The sequence below is a fragment of the Callospermophilus lateralis genome, chromosome 13 (genome assembly GCF_048772815.1).
Source record: "Callospermophilus lateralis isolate mCalLat2 chromosome 13, mCalLat2.hap1, whole genome shotgun sequence".
Lineage (NCBI taxonomy): Eukaryota > Metazoa > Chordata > Mammalia > Rodentia > Sciuridae > Callospermophilus > Callospermophilus lateralis.
The window spans coordinates 45,506,877-45,519,883 of NC_135317.1; the positions used below are offsets into that span (position 1 = coordinate 45,506,877).

Below are 13,007 nucleotides of genomic sequence, written 5' to 3' on the forward strand. Positions count from 1 at the left end.
TGTGCACAGTAAGTATTTTGACATAAATTAACAGAAATTCTATATTATATGCTGAATAAGAGATTAAAAAAGGGAATGGAAGAGCACTGTTTATATATACTGCAGTTGAGATTTTCCAGAATTGTAAGATGGCATGAATCTTCATATTAAAAGTACAGTAGTAATATGCAGAATGACTAAGTTTATAACATAGTGAAATTGAATATTAGGAATAAACAGAAATATCTTAAAACCTATCTGAGATAAAATACAGATTCTATGCAAAGGGGCCCTCAATAGATTGTCATCAGACTTGTCATTATTTCAATAGATGGAAAAGGACAGTAATGCGATCAAGAACTCAGAGAAATTAACTTCAATTTAGAATTCTGTACCCATCAAAACTACAAAACAAAGACATTTTCATAATTACACAGTCTTAAATGATTAACCAATTATAGGTTCTCATTGGAGAATTACTTTTAAATAGGAGGAAGCCATAGAGAAAGTATGGAATCTAAGATTACAGTGAACATAGACATCGATAGAAATAAAAGTCTATTAACTACTGATTAATTACTGTTATATAATTTTGGTGTAATACTACCTTTAATCTTAATGATCAAATTGATAAAAACTACAGCTCTAAATAACAACTTGAAATGCTTAACAGGAAGAGGTTAAAATGCTGAACAATTTTAAATTTTGCTTAAAAATTTATAGGTAGGAATTTATCTTAAGATTTAATTGTGATCGCCGAAAGAATAGCATCAAGGAGACAGCAGTGATGTAGTGAGGGGAAGGCAGGACTGCCATAGGTCGCTGTCCTCTGGCTTGGGTTAGAGGCTTAGAATCGGGACCAGTGGCCTGAAGTAGCCAGTGGGGAGGAATCAGCTGGAAATTTAAATTTTTTTTGAGGTAACATTGATTTCTACCATGGGTTTGTCACCTACTGTTCCTATTCAGACCTCAAATGATTCAGATCATCAGACAGCATCCTCAAATTCAGGATGGCTGATGCATGAAGGGAAAATGAAAGGCTGTAGGAAGAGCACAGAACCCTCTGGTCCAGCCTCTGAGAGCAAAGCATATCTGCCTGCCCTCCAAGATCCTGCCTATGAGTACTTACAGCGTCCCATTGCCAGCTCTGCTGCTAAGAATAAGAACATGAATCCTTCAAATCTGATACCACCACCTAACCAAACACGGGCTCCAGATCAACCCTTTGCACTGTCTACCATCAGAGAGGAGTCATCCACTCCACGAGCAGATTCAGAGAAAACGCGGGTTTATCCTTCCTAACTGATGCTCAGGAAGGCAATGTTAAGGAAAGAGTGGAAGTGGAAGGATGAGGATGCTAATCAGAAAGATACGTGTAATACCATCAGAATTCACAGTCAGAACAATGCACAGGCGTGGAGGGAGATTTTGAAGTGTCCTTGTGGTCCATTGTTGATCTGATTTGAAGGGAAAGCAAAAGACTATTCACCAAAGGCAAGCATTCGTTCCTGGATGGAGTGTGAATTGCCTTTCAACAGACATGATTGGATCATCAACGTTTGTGGCATACAAGTTACATATGTGATTGAGTAGTACCAGGGGGGGCCAAGTCATTAAGGACTACCCGTTCACGGTCCTGGACAGCCACCCCACCTTGGATTTGCTTTCAGCAGTATGGGACAGAATGAAGATTGCTTGGTGGCACTGGGCATCATAAACACTGTTTTGTTTGTTATGCAAAGTTTAAACTATTTTGTTTCTGAGAGATACATTAAACCATTTTCCCCAAACTGAATTGCACTCCTGATGTAAAGGGAACTTCAAGTGGGTAATCACACTTCGTCCTTCACTTAGGCAAGGAACCATGCTCTGTTCAGTCTTAAGGTGCATTTTGTCTTGCAGTTTATAGCAGATTGTTTTAAGTTTTCTTCCCATTTGGTGTAAGTAAGAGGCATCCCTCAGTTTGTCCTTTAACTGCAATATTGCTGATGTATTCATCTAGAAAACTGAGGTGAGGAAAGCTGCGTTTTTCTTACTGATTTCTCAGGAAATTTGAGAGGTAAAACCTAAAGTCAGTGTGATACTCCTGAGCTTTTACCTGGTCAAATCTTTTAACTAAAATAGTTGATTATAAATAAGCAATATCTTTGTAAAAATAGGTCATCATTTCTGAAGTCCCTACAATTTAGTAGTGACGTTGAACAAAATGCAAAGCCATACCCTTGCACTCAGCAAGACTAAGGTGTGTCTTGGTTCTCTAAATTCTCATTAACATGCATTTTTCATACTGGGAACTTGTTAAAAAAAGTTTCAACCTACCATGAGGTTCTGATGCATATTCTTTGAAACATATATTTTACATTTTTAAAATATTTCTGCTCTGATAAATTAACTCTGCTCTCCCAAAGCAGTTCTCCTCATTGTCCCTGGTATTTCAACTTATCCCAATGTTGAGTCCCATTCCCTCTTCCATTGGGAACTCCCCCCACCCCTATTGGCCTAACCCAAATTTAAAAGCCTGGCTCAAGTCACAGTATCAGTGATTATATTTTGCTGAGTATTAATATTTACAAGAAGAGCATTTTCTGAGATGTAATATGTTTGCATCAATTCATTGTCTCAATTTTTATGTTTTAAGGAGGCTTTAAGATTGTTGCTGAAATTCTTGTATCAGTAACCCCAAAACTAGTTGTTCTAATTATACCAGCATGTTACAAATGACTGTTTTTTAAGTGTTAATAATATTAAATCCTTTAATTTATCCTAAAAAAAAAAGTACAACAACAACAAAAATAATGGCATCTATCGCTTCCTAATTGAAAGACAAGGAGAAGAAAAAGAAAGATCAAAAACTTTTTTCAACCCAATAGAAAATAGCAAAGGAGAAAAGTGCAAGGGATACAGTATTAAAATTGTAACTGTTAGCAATATATACAGTATGTCAGCAATCATAATAAATATGCGTGGATTAAACTAGGAGCTGGCAAAGGACCAACTTTTCTGTAAAAGTTGATTATAAATATTTTAGGCATTTTAAATCACATACAGTTTTTGCAACCCTCTAAAAATGTAAAAACCATTCTTTGCTTGCAGGCCATATAAAAACTGGTTTCAAGCCAGATTTGGCCTATGGGAGTAATTGGTCAACCTCTGGATTAAACTTTTAAAAGACAAAAATTTCCAGGTTGATTTTTTTTTTAAAGTGAACTATGTACTTCTCACAAAAGAAGAAGAGAAAATATATAAAAATTATAATGAAAAGTGGGAAATGATACATATGACCTTATTAACCAAAGGGAAGTTAGACTTCTTGGGTTGGTTCTCCCCAGAGCACAAGTTGGGAAAACAATGCAAGGGCAGATAGTTTATTTGAAAGGTGATCCCAGGAAATACCAGCAGGAAAGTGGAGATGTGATAAAAGGAAGGGAAGAAAGTCAGTTAAAGATGTGTTATCAAGCCAGCTACCACTGTGGAAATGGGTGCTTAGTCCCACTGAGGAACACTGGGAGACTGAGGAGAACATGCCTCAGGGTATCCACTGGAAGTGCAATGAAGCTTGAGTGTTTATCAGTTACTTAAGTTACTCATTGTTCTCTTCTGCTGCACTATAGAATGTACCCTTGCCTACAAGTAATGGGTTCCAGTCATTTTTTTCTATTATAAAACATAAAATTAATAAGCTTCATCTAATAGTTTTACATAGAAGACTGTGTCTGCACTCATAGAAAATATATATTCTTTTCAAGAACCATAAAATATTTTAAAATATTGGTCATGAATTAAATAATGAAGTAAAACAATAAGTTTTAAGGAATTGTTAAATGTAGAAAATTTTTATGACAGGAATAAGTTTAGCTTCAAATCAACCATGAAAGGTCAGAAAACATGTTTGGAAACTTAAATTGTTAAAGAAGAAGTCATACTAGAAACTACACTTAACACTAAACAGCAGTGAATGCACTATATAAGAAACAACTAAAGTTAGAGGTTAATTTACAACACAAAATGCCTTTTTAAGAAATAAAATATATTGCCAGGCCCAGTAGCACACACCTGTTAATCCCAGTGCCTTAGGAGGCTGAGACAGGAGGATCAAGAGTTCAAAGTCAGCCTTGGCAAAAGTGAGGCACTAAGCAACTCAGTGAGACCCTGCCTCTAAATAAAATACAAAATAGGGCTGGGGATGTGACACAGCAGTCAAGTGCCCCTGAGTTCAATCCCTGGTACACACACACACACACATACACACCCAAAACAAGAAATAAAATATATTAAAAATAAGTGATTGGATTATCCTATTTTGTCCCATTATTCCAGATGTGAAATATCTATAAAAACTTAGAAGTATTATATATAATTATATAATATGATATGATTATATGATAAGAACAATAATATAATTATAATATGACAAATATATTAACTAATATAATTATATATAAGCTCTAGATTGTGATTTCTAACATATTTTAATAAAACACTGTCAATTTTATTGAAATATTACCAGAATTGAAAACTTGGGACTTAATGGGTTAAAAATCTAGAAAATGGAAGAGCAAGCAAGTCCAAGAAATGTAGGAGAAGAGAACTAGTAAAGAATAGAAATTAATTAAATAAAAGCAAAGGAATATAAGAGGGTATAAACAAAACCAAAACCCATTATCTGAAAAAAAATGAATAAAAATGATCATGAAATCGAGAAGGAGAGAGGAGGGGCCGGAAAGGGGAGGAAATGTAGAATGAATTTTTAAAAATCATGCTATGGGCATGTATAAATATACCACAAGGAATTTCACATTTATATATAAGTAGAAAGAACCAATCAAAAATAAATCAGTAGCAGAAGGAGAATGGGGAGAGAAAGGAGGGGAAGTAAGAGGGAGGAAATGTGAACTGAAATCCAATTCCATGCATGTATGATTTTCTTGGGAAGAATCCAACTACTATGATACTCTAATAAAAAAGTTAAATTAACAAACCAGTAACTTGCAACAACTTTTAAAAAATCACCAAAAAAGACAAAAGGCACACATTTCTAGTAATAGCATCCAAATAGGGGAATCTAATGGAGAAAATAACGTTGTATGCATTATAAATGTCCAAATGAATCTCACTATTAGGTTAACTATAATGCATTAATAAAAACATCAATAAAGTGGGATTTACTGCAGTTTTCTTTTAAATCAAAAAAGACATTACTTATGAACAAATTTAAGCCCCAAACTTAAAAATAGATAAAATAAATTATTTATTTAAAATTGTATAACAAAAGTTAATGAAAAATTGGAGAACACACGTTGTCTAATAGTTGTTCAAGAAATTAGATCAGTGATTAAAACTGTCTTTTCCACCCAGAATTTACCAGACACTAATGATTTTACTGCCATGTTTTACTTTCAAGTTACAGATAATCTCTGATTTATATACATTATTTCAGGGAATGGGAAAATAGGAAAAGCCATATAGCTTCAAACTAAGTGTAATCTTGAGATCAGAAAAAAATACAACTATAGACTCGTTTTGTTGATAAACCCAAATACGATGAATCAACATTTACATTTAGAATGCACTACATTTGGGCTTCAAAAATTGTTCATGTTGGGTTCCTCGCAGGAAAGGAAAAATGGTTTTAGGCAGGGATTCTAATATACTACCTTATGAAATTAACAAAAATGTTATTATTACCCCAGTAATTCCAGAAAAAGTGTTTGATTAAAAAATCATAATTCATTATCATTTTTTAAATATTCATTTTTTTAGTTGTAGTTGTACACGATACCTTTATTTTATTTATTTATTTTTATGTGGTGCTGAGTGCCGGCAGTCTGGCTGGGCACAAATCACGAGCCACTCAAGCAGGAATAAACTTTATTTCAGAACTCCCACAGCATTCCACGCACACTCCCCGGGAACTCTCCCGAATGCCACCCACACGGCTCCTCCAGGACACACCACACCCCAACCGGAACTCCCTTCACCGGAACTTTACCAACCAAACTCTCCAGGAATCCCAGCGAGAGCTCAACTGGAACTCAACGGGAACTCGGGGAGAACGAAAAAGTACTGGCAAAAGGCTAGGTGCCATCCCAACTCGGCTGTGGCTCTCAACAGCTGAGGACTGAACCCAGGCCTCCCATGTGCTAGGCAACTGTTCTACCGCTGAGCCACAACTCCAGCTCTCATTATGATTTTTTAAGAAATCAACTAACTAGGGATAGAAGTGAACTTTTCTTAACTAATATTCACAGCCTAAAGTAATCATGTATATTGGCAGGACTTCATCATCAAAGTCAAGGAGAAGATATTTTATATCACCACTATACTCAATAATGCACTAGGTGTTCTACTCTTAATGCACAATTGAATAAAACAAAAACCTAAGCAGTATGAAAACTGGGAAGAAATGTGAGGCATATTATATATACACAAAATCTAAGAGATAATATTACTTCTGATAATGAAACAATATAAAATGTAAAGATCAGTTTGTGAGGTGGTTCATATTTTTGGATATAAAGCTGAACATAATCAATAACACTCCAAACAATCAGGAAAGTAATACAAAAACCAGACTTTTTATAACAACCACAAAAACAGTAAATCCCCTAAGGATAAATCCAATGAAAATGTACAAGATAATTTAAAAGAATATAAAGTATCATTAAAATGAAGGAAATCCCAAATAAAGGAAGAAATTCTGAATAAAAAATATGTTTTTGGATAAGAAGGCTCAGTAAAGCAAATATAAACATCATCTCCAAATTGATTTGTAAATTAAATGCAGTTCCATTTTAAAGTACATAAGAATTTTATGTAGAACTTGAAAAACATCCTTAATATTCATGTTAGACAAAAGGAAAAGAACAGCCAGTTTATTTTAAGAGTTGAACTAGGTGAAGAAGGAATCAATAATTTTTGTAAAATTATAGTAATCAATACAGTGTAATTTTGGCATTGAAACAGGCAATATGACAAGCAGAACACAATACAAATCTCAGTCCTTAGATAGAGGGAAAGTTAAGGTTTATTTGTATTATAGATGGGCAATGTAATCAAACTATGGAAGAATGATTAATTATCCATGTGAAAAAAATAACATTTAATTTTTACCTCATTTCCCAGGCTGGATTCAAAACTAAATGTGTACAGCAATATTTCAAAAAACTTTGAAAATAGCACAGGAGAACGTCCTTAAGACACAAGGGTAGGCACAGAGAAAGTTCTTAATATATGAAAGAAGTTAAGGAAAGAATTGATAAATTTAGGTTCATTAAAATGTAAAAGTAGAATTCATCCAAATTCTAGATAGGGAAGAGGGGTGGGAGGGAAAGGGAGGGGGCAGGGGATTAGCAAGGGCGGTGGAATGTGGTGGACTTCATTATCCAAAGTACATGTATGAAGACTCGAATTGGGTGGCAACCTACTTTTATATATAAACAGAGATATGAAAAATTATGGTATATATGTGTAATAAGAATTGTAATGCAAAAAAACCCCAAAGTACATGTATAAAGGCATGAATTGGCGTGAACAGACTCTATATACAAAGATATGAAAATGTGTAATAAGAATTGTAATGCATTCCACTGTCGTGTATTTAAAAAAAATAAAATCAATAAAACTAAAAAAAGAGAATGGTGTGACTCTACTTTGTGTTCAACCAGAGACATGAAAAATTGTGCTCTATTTGTGTAATATGAATTGAATTGCCTTCTGCTATCATATATAACAAATTAGAATAAATTTAAAAATTTAGAAAGAAAAAATGTAAAACTATAAAAAAGGTAATATAAATAACACTGAAGTGAAGCATAAAGCTATTTACAATGTACATACCTGACAAAGGATTAATTGCTAATGTGTATAATGACAGCCTACAAATTAACAAAGAAATAGCTCAATAAAAACTAAGCAAACTTATGTTGGATGACAGTTTATAAAAGAGAATTGCCTAAAAACTAGTAAACATATGAAAAATGGTTCAAATTTTCTGGTTGTCAGAGATATTAAAAATAATAGTAAGCTCTTACATCATGAGATTAGAAAAGTATTAAAAGCCTGAAAATACCAAATGGTGTCTTGAATGTGAAGTAAGGAGAGTTCTCAAATATTTCTGTTGGAGACGTTCATTTATACAAAATATTTGGAGAATGGTTTGACAATATCTAATAAAGACAAAACTAGAGAGGCTAGGGTTCTAGGTCAGTTGTAGAGTGCTTGCCTAGCACATGTGAGGCACTAGGTTTGATCCTCAGCACCACATAAAAATAAATAAATAAAATAAAAGTATTGTGTTCATCTACAACTAAAAAATATTTTTTGAAAAGACAAAACTATCTATTGATGCACTAACATGCATCAGCATTAAGCCCTAGACAGGGATCCTTACTAGAGGAACATTTTCAGACTGTCATGCAAGGGAATTTTCATAGGAATGTTCATTGTAGTGGTTCTAGTAATGGTAAAAATCTCAAACCATTTGAATGTCAATCAAGAGAAGAATACACAAACTGTGATACATGCAAGCAAAAATGAATATTATATGACTTAAAATGAATTGGAACCATAGGTATCAATATGAGCTGACATAAAAAATCATAATATAGAAGGAAAAAGTTGTGAAATGATATGTAAATATGATGCCATTTATATAAAGTTAATCTTTCAAAATGATGATCCTGCCTATTATGGAGATCCCCACATATGTAGTATACCAGCTCATTTTGTGTTGCTATAACAAAATACCTGATGCTGGGTAACTTATGGAATAAAGAGGATTCTGGTGTCCAAAGGGTGTAAACAGGACAATGCTGACATTCTGGTAAGGACCCCTTTGTCTGTGTCATAACATGGTAGAAAAGCAGAAAAGGAAACAGCTGTGTAAAGAAGACAAGAACCTGGAACAGCACACTTCATAATAATCTGCTCTCAAGATAAGCATTAATTCACTCATGCTCATAGGGTGGAACCCTCTAATTACCTTTCACTGGGTCCACCACCTCAACACTGCTCTACAGAGGACCAAGCTTCCACCACATGAGTCTCTGGGGGACAAACCACACTTAAACTATAGGACGCAGTAAAGTATAAAAATTTATGTGGAACACCAAATGATTGAGAGCAACTATCATTCAGAGAAGAGAGAAGTGCATAGGATCTAGGGAGGATTCTAGGGGATGACAACTTATCTGTGATATTTCAAGCTTTTGTTATCAAAGACATTATCAGCAGAGCAAAAAGGAAACACATAGAATGAAAGGAAATATTTGCAAAAAAAAATGTATTTGATAAGTGATTAATACTAAAGTATATAAAGAACTCTTGAACCCAGCCCCACCCCACCCCCAAAAAAAACTACCAAAAAACCCTTGATTCAAAAAGGACAAAGGACTTAAGGAGATATTTTTCCAATGAAGATTTACAAATGACAATAAACACATGAAAAGATCCACAACATCCCTAGTCAATATAGAAATGCAAATCAAAACCATAATAAGATACCACCTCATACCCATGTCAATGACTGCTATTAAAAATTAGAAAATATCAAGTGTTATCAAGGATTTGCAGTCATTGGAAACCTTATGCACTATTGGTGAAATGTAAACAGCACAGCCACAGTTGGTAAAAAGTATGGTGGTTCAAAAAAAAAAACAAAACAAAAAAAAAACCCACACAATCCAGGAATTCTGCCTCTGGGTGTATGTCCCCAAAGGATTGAAAATAGATTCATGAAGAGACATTTGTACACTCATATTTGTTGCAGCATTATTAAGAATGACTTGTATGTGGAGGCAAACCAGGTATCCATTGAGAGATGAATGGATATGCAAAATGTGGTGTATACATATGATGGAATACCACACAGAATCCAAGAATCAAGGAGGAAGGGATTTCTAAGGTATACTGCAACACGGGTGAGTCTGGAGGACATTATGATATGTGAAAACAGCAGTCACAAAGAGACAGATACTGGGATACCTAGAGTAGTCAAAAACATAGACACAGAAAGAAGAATAGTGTTCATCAGGGACTGACGGGAGCAAGGGAATGAGCAATTATTGTTTAATGAGTCTCGAGTTTCAGTTTTGCAAGATGAAACAAAGTCTGGAGGTAGGTAGTAGTAGTGATGGTTGCCACAAACTGCAACAACAAAAATTCACTTAATACCAATAGATTCTATTCTGGGGGAAAAAAAAGGTTAAGATGGTAAATTCTATATGTGTATTTTACCACAATAAAGAAAACTGGGGAAATAAACTAAAGGTATAAGGGCCAAGGGAGTTCTGAATGTCTGCAAGAGATTAGTTGAAGCAATGGGCCATGGAATCCAAGATGCATTAGGTAAGTGCCAAAAAATGGGGGCGAGGCTTGGAAAAGTGAGTTAATACACAGCAAGTGAACAGACAGCAGGCAAGCTGGACTGACAGATAGGAGAGGTTTGAAGTGGTGACAGTTTGGAGTGAGCATTATCATCCACTTAGTGAGATGCCACAATGCTTTCCCATTTCAAAAGGTAGTTCTAGTTCATGCATTTTAGTATAGTAGTCCATTTTACAGATGTATCATAATTAAGCCAATCCCTTACAGATTGGTAAATATGTATGTGTGTATCGGCAGGTAGATAGATTAGTGTTATTTTAAATCATAGTAAGAAATACTCCAGCTTATTTAATAATGAATTATAATCCTCACAGAAATTCTCACCAAGAAGTTTTTGGCCTTCTTGAGACCAGTGGAAGAACCTCAAGACCAAAGCCACCAACTGTTGCCCTCTCTAAGGAGAAGCACAACGGTAACTACCCTTGAGGTGGACAGCCTGGAACTTGTCTGCACGCACAATCATATAGGGACAGAGCTCAGGTCATTCCAACTTATCCATTAATGTAGATGGTTTACTTAATGCAACAAAAATTACTGAGCAGCCTTCCTGTGAAAAGAACTCTCTCAGGAACTGGAAATGTAAAAATGCTCTTGAATATAGTGTGCATAATTAGATGCATACATAAATCTTATAATAGAGAGTAAAAAGCAGAAGCAGATCTTCCATGAAGTGAATGGAGCTCAAGTAACAGTGTCCCTCACTTAATATGGGCTCCTTTCAATGCTCAGGGGGAACCCTATAAATATATTTATGTAGTCATACATATTTGTAACATTTGCATATTCGAGATTATTTTTTTAAAAAATTGCAATTAGTTAAACTGCTGTCTTTCCCCAGTGACTTTCCTAGTGTTGGAATGCCCACGGACATTTTTGAGTTCTAGCAAAGGAGAAGTTGTGTTGAAAGTCACTTTGATTGAGCTTATTGAAATATATGAAATATATGGCTCATAGATATTTCATTGTCAAATAAAGTTATTAATAAAGGCAAAAATAAGTAAGTGTGGGAGGACACACAGGGTTTGAAGTGTATGGGGCCAGAAGCTAGTCTGTTGAAAATCCTTCTAATCAGTCACATAAAACTAAACAGAGAGTTTGGTTCCCATGAGCATCTGATTAAAACAGAACTCTCTGAAGTCAGGAACAACACTCTCTAAACAGTAATACATGCACTGTACGTATTTTTTTACTTTGTTAGTAATTCTGCAAAATAGGTTTTCAGGGTAAAATCTTGTGGCAGTACTACAAAGAGTTAAGTACCTCTGTTCCATGAATTGTATGGGGTGCTTTATTCACCCCAATTACAAGCAATAAGAAAATTATGGCCAATCCTTACATAATATGAATTATCTTTCCAATTTCTCAACAAAAAATACTACCGTTAAAGGCCAAGGGTATGGTGGTACATGCTTGTAATCCCAGTGGCTCAGGAGGTTGAGGCAAAGTCAGCCTGAGCAACTTAGCAAAGTTCTAAGCAACTTCATGAGACCCTGTCTCAGAATAAAATAAGAAAAGCATGGGGGATGTGACTTAGTGGTTAAGTGCCCCCTGAGTTCAATCTCTAGTACAAAAAAAAATACAGTTAAGTAACTGTGATGGGTAGTTAATCTTATTTTTCTAGAGTGTATATTTTTTTATATTTTAACTTTTTAAAACTTAATTTTTGTTGTAATTCTTATTCTAAATAAATATCCATCTTCATATCTATTTTAGTATCAATCACTTCAATTATTTCTCCTAAAGAGGTTTTCCCTAACTGCTTCAGCTTCAGGCCCCACAGAGTCTGTATGTACCCCATACAAAGTAATGATTGGAACAGGAGAGAAACACACGGGGTGAGGGGTGGGGGCAGTAGGAGTTCCAAGGAGGAAGAAATTATCAACAACAATGATGATCAAGGAAAGCTTTCGGCTAAGCCATGATCCACTGGAAAATTTTTAGTTCAGAGATATGGTGAATGATTTTTTTAAATGAAGAAAGTAATTCTTCATAACTTAAATTTCCATACCTGGAACTACCCAAATACTCTCAGTTTGTTATTGACACATCCTCTTTTCTGCAGTTGCATCCTTTCTGATACAGTTTCTAACATCCTTGTCTGCTGATATCTCGCAGACATAGGTTCGCATAACAAACAAGTGTGAAGCTGATGGGTGTTCTCCTATCAAACCAGGAGAAATAAGACACTGTGTAATGCAGTCCAGGCCCTATTACATGAGTTATGTGGAGACAAACAAACTTCCTTTCCCACTCTTCAATTATGGTAGAATTGGTGAGTTGGAGTCAGAGAACATCCTATTTTTAAGTTTAATGATGGACTCACCTTCATTCATTCATGAGAATTCATGAGAAGGAATCAATCAAATATTACATTTAGGGGCCAAGAAGAGTTTCTCCTGTGAAGTAGTATTGCCTAAGTTCCATTATGTTACAGCAATAACTTGTTATGGTTTTGTGTGTGTGTGTGTGTGTGTGTGTGTGTGTGTGTAGAGAGAGAGAGAGAGAGAAAGAGGGAGAAAGAAAAAAAGGGAGAGAGAGGGAAAGAGAGACAGAGACACAGAGAGAGAAACAGAGACAGGACTGAGAGACAGATTGAAACCAATCATGCCCTGAGAAGCGGGGAGGTCTCCAAAGGAAGTGATGGT

General features: G+C 35.1%; 1 pseudogene; it reads left to right on the forward strand.

Moving 5' to 3' along the window:
• Positions 1-915: 915 nt before the first annotated feature.
• On the forward strand, positions 916-1,696 carry LOC143379588 (holocytochrome c-type synthase pseudogene; annotated as a pseudogene).
• The last annotated feature ends 11,311 nt before the right edge of the window (positions 1,697-13,007 follow it).